Here is a 4,798-nt window from a genome sequence, read left to right on the forward strand (position 1 = left end):
AAGTCTCACGATTAATTCCAAAACATGATGCATGATGGGATACACTAAGCGTTGTAAAGCGCTCCGGAGCAGTATTGGAGAGGTTTAGTTTGTGTTAAGGATGCTGCGCTTTGGCATTATTAAGACCGGGGACAGTCTTGTGCACGCACTGTCACATACACAAGCTCTCAAGTGAATAAGACCTCAAGTATGGGTATTTGGAAAGGGGAAAAGTCTTTAAAATGATCCCTAAATACACACATCAAAGCACATCAAAGTCTTAATAATTCACTAATTCAATTTAACACTTGTATGATATTGTACAAGCCCCTGGACAATCTCATCTGACACTGTCACAATATTGGAAAATCACACAGTCAGAAAGTTTATATTGTTCATTGGCTTCTCATTAAATTACTTCAAATAAGCCCCATCAGTTCATGTTCCCACTATACGTGATCTCCACGAGTAGAAATGCTAGTTTAATGTGTCACGTGATGTATATTAAATCTTTGATTAATTTGTCAGAACCAGATCAATTACACTACTGATAACAGCCCTATTAGCATGTATTAATTTTTAAACCAACTCATATGAATATAGCTTGCTATTAATGACTTATACAGCAATTAATTATACAGCATCTTTGCAGAGGATGCTTTCATGGTCTAAAAAATAATGTATAAGTAATGAATAAGTTGCATGTAATGAAATAATATTTCTGTCTTACAGGATTGTTTGCAGATAATGCTGCTCTTCTTTTTCAGAAGTTTTTGGTGAGCCAACCCTCACACACCTTCCTAAAAACTAAAAGAGCTATTACTGAGTCTCAGTGAATCTTGCCATGATCAGCTCTTCCCAGGTACCTTTTTTTTTTAATATTTTTGAATTAACATTTACTCATCAAATGCTCTGGTCTGAATCTTACTTTAAATTAACTTAATTATATGTTTAATGAGCAATATTAATTACACACAGAGTAAGTAGAGATTATCTTGTTTCACAGAAGAGAAGGAAGACCAAGGAAATGATTTGCTCAGGATGAGGAATGAAGACGGCCATCTTGTGCTCAAACAAACAGAAGTCCACTGGTATGTGTGTGTTGAAGCAATGCTGTGTTATGTGTTACAGCACTTTATGATGATCTCTCACAGGACTGGTCATGTCAGCCGTGATTATTCTTTCCAATGTTTTTATTGTTATGTTATTTTATTTGATACAGCTATTATAATTATAGCATGTTAGCAAAGTGTGACTGAAACATTTTTAATCTTAAGTTTTTAAAAAACACTACCTGTTTTTCTTAAAAGCATACAAGTGCCATAAAAGTGGTTTAATTGATATAAACACCAATTGACATTATCTCATTGTATTGTAAACGTTGTGTTATAAATTGTGGATTGATATTTGATTGGTTTGAAGCAAGGCCTTACACTCCACAGACTAAAACACATTTGTGAGAGAAGTCAGGAACTTTGGAGAGAGATTCTAGAGGAAGAAAACACATTTACTGCAACATTAGATCAATTCTAGAGTCTCTGAGAACTACACATGCTAATGGAGTCTCATGAGCAAGACCTTTGCCTCTGTAATTTTTTCTTAATTCTTGCAGAATTAAATTGTTTATTGCAATACTTTAACAATTTCACTTTGCACAGATGATCTCATCAGCCAAATGAGGGGTTTTGATCAAGTGATGCTCTTGAAAGGAGTGAAAGAAGAGGATGTGGTAAATTGTCTTCAGAGAAAAGGCTTCTCAAAAGGTCTTAAAACAGCTTGAAGAATGGTAAGTGTACAGTACTACAAGGGTCATAGTTGCTCACCCTGCTAAAATCACACAGAACATAAGCTGAGCTCTCTGTCCATTAAACAACTTCATCTGGATTGTTTGTTACACTTTGACCAGGTCTGGGATCTTAGGACTGAGAGATCCTCTGGCTGAGAACATGCTACACCACATCGGTGCTGGATATCAACCACAAACTGTTTCCAGACACGAGAGAAGAAGATCACGATGGGGAGATGAAACCAGTTTAGATGTGATGATAAGGAATCATTATTTTCTGGAACAGTATCACATGTCTTATATGTACTGTATCACATGATCTGAATCACAGTTGACTGGATGGGATTGTGTGACTTTTAAGGACATTTCATCACTCATCTGTGTGAACTGATTAATATATGAGGTTAATGTATTTTTGATGATAAATAATTATTTTCCTTGAATCTTATTTGTCTTGATGCTACTTTTATCATCTTTATATTCTATGCTTCAATAAAATGAAAATGGTGAATATTGTGTTCTGAAGATTCTTGGTAAATACATCATTTTACTAGGTAGGCTCATATGTGTTTATTTTAGACTTGGAAAAACTACATATTATTAATTATCGGGATTATTTTTTACTTAAGACATAAAAATATTTGATCAGATTAATGACATCTGGGACATCAATACACCAGAAAGTTATTATTATTTATATTTAGTAACAAATGCCAATTGTTTTGTGAAAGAAAGGGAGTTACGAGATTAATTATTTTGCATTACAAGATGTTGCCATGGGCTTTATTGTTACAAACACTTGAGGGATAACTGAGAATGTAGCAGGAATGATCAATGTTTATCTTGAACTGCATTAAAACCAAGAGCATGCACATTACTGATGTCCAGTACCTGAGGAGCAAGATAAGGGGGTGAGGAGGACATTTTTACACAGATTTTTTCTAATTAGTTTTTCCATGTTTCATCAGATGGCCTCACCATGTCCTGTCAAAAGCTTTACTAGTCATGATGTTAAGATTAGAAAAGTGTGGACTGTGAAAACTGTCAGATATAAATGTGACTCAGCTCAGTTTGTTGTCCATGATGAGGAGAATACACCTCCGTGAAGTTGGCACCCCATAAAACGAAATAATTTCCAAAACTATGCCATTCGTTTGTGCTGCGTTTGTGCTGATTTGTGCCGCAAAAATGAACGTTTGTGCTGGTTTGGTGTTTGAGATATTGAACATTATTTTTTGGGTTGCGTGACGTCACTCTCCACCCCATGTCCTTCAAATCGCTCCAAACCGGTGTCATTCGTTTGTGCTCGGTTTGTGCTGGTTTGTGCCGTTAAAACAAACACTGTATCTGTTTTCCTTTCGCAGATATAATAAATTTAATTCGGGAGCTGTGACGTCACTCTCCACCCCACCTCATCTAAATCGCACCAAACCGGTGTCGTTCGTTTGTGCTCGGTTTGTGATGGTTTGTGCCGTTAAAACAAACACTGTATCTGTTTTCCTTTCGCAGATATAACAAATTTAATTCGGGGCAGTGACGTCACTCTCCACCCCATGTCCTTCAAATCGCTCCAAACCGGTGTCATTCGTTTGTGCTCGATTTGTGCTGGTTTGTGCCGTTGAAAGAAACACTGCAACTACGATCCCCTCTTAAACATAAAAAAAGAAACTTTTTAAGTACAGTTTTACTTAATATTTTACTGATATTTTTTTTTTCTGAACTCATTGACTTGCTGATCCATATCACTGGAATGAAAGATTAACAGAAAACAATGACTTTGAGATGAGATTTTTACTGAAATATTGAAAATTCAGTCTGTTCTTTTAAGCCACCAAATGACGGATTTTCTAGTCATAAAAAAGTAGCAATATCTAAACACGGCCAATATAGGATGGATGACCAGATTTTCTGAGGTAAATCTAATTGAATGACCACAGAACAATTGGACTATAGTCTGCACATGCTTTTATTTCAGCCATCATTTACTTGAACTGATTTGGAAAACAATATGCAGTTTAAGTGAATGGCGACTAAGTATATCACTCCCTATCATTTTGCCCAACATCTCGATTCCATGGAAGTATATATATATATATATATATATATATATATATATATATATATATATATATATATATATATATAATGTATATGTACACACACACACACACACAAACCGTATAAATAAGCAAGTAACCTGTTGGTAACAAGTTAGTTCATTTGGCCCAACTACTTTATTAAAAACTACATTAAAAATTATTCCTGTTTTGATCAGATGCCTAGGAAACCAGCCTGTGGATGTGATGACATCATCAAAGTCATCAGTGCTGCAAAGGAACAGATTATTACAGGGACAAACATAGCAGTTCCTACAGAAAAGGTGTGGGCAAATTTAAGCAAACAACTAAACAACAAAGTTTCACCAAAGAACCTTTATACTATTGTCAAGACAAACAGGCACAATATATGGCAAATCCTTGAGCTCAGCAAAACCGACACAGATATCCAAGATCAAGGTCCAAACAGTGACAGCTCACAAGAAAGCTCAGCTGATTTTCATTCAGTTGTGTCAAAGGCAGACACAAATCAGCAAAGTCAATGCTACGACATTCAATTTGAGATCAGTCTCTCTCATCAGAGATGGGTAGAAATCTGGCCTGAAAAGGTTGATTACAATGACAAATCACTCAGCACATGTAAAAGAGAATACACCATCCTGAAACGTGGTGCATGGACACACGTCCTGTATGAGGAGATATGGAAAAATATCAAAACCTCATGCACTCTTAGATTCAGGAGGGCAAAGAATTTTCCAAATGTTGCATCTCACTACATAGACATAATTGGGAACTGCACAGAGTGTGACGCACAATTGTCTATAACAGCAGAGAACATGCCAGTGGATAATGAACCAGTTGTGCTTCAATGCATAATCCGCAATGTTGATGACAGTCTCCATACTGGCAAAGCAAAACGGAAGTTATCAGGGGATCTGAGAACAAGTGTGTCTAAAGAACTCTGGGAAGGCCGAAA

General features: G+C 36.1%; 1 long non-coding RNA gene across 1 annotated transcript; it reads left to right on the forward strand.

The window, feature by feature from the left end:
• Window positions 1-719: 719 nt before the first annotated feature.
• LOC132131967 (uncharacterized) lies at window positions 720-2,062 on the forward strand. The gene is made up of 4 exons (XR_009428980.1): window positions 720-841; window positions 986-1,070; window positions 1,638-1,765; window positions 1,886-2,062. It is a non-coding gene; the product is annotated as an uncharacterized LOC132131967 (long non-coding RNA).
• Window positions 2,063-4,798: the final 2,736 nt, after the last annotated feature.

The sequence above is a fragment of the Carassius carassius genome, chromosome 48 (genome assembly GCF_963082965.1).
Source record: "Carassius carassius chromosome 48, fCarCar2.1, whole genome shotgun sequence".
Taxonomy (NCBI): Eukaryota; Metazoa; Chordata; class Actinopteri; order Cypriniformes; family Cyprinidae; genus Carassius; species Carassius carassius.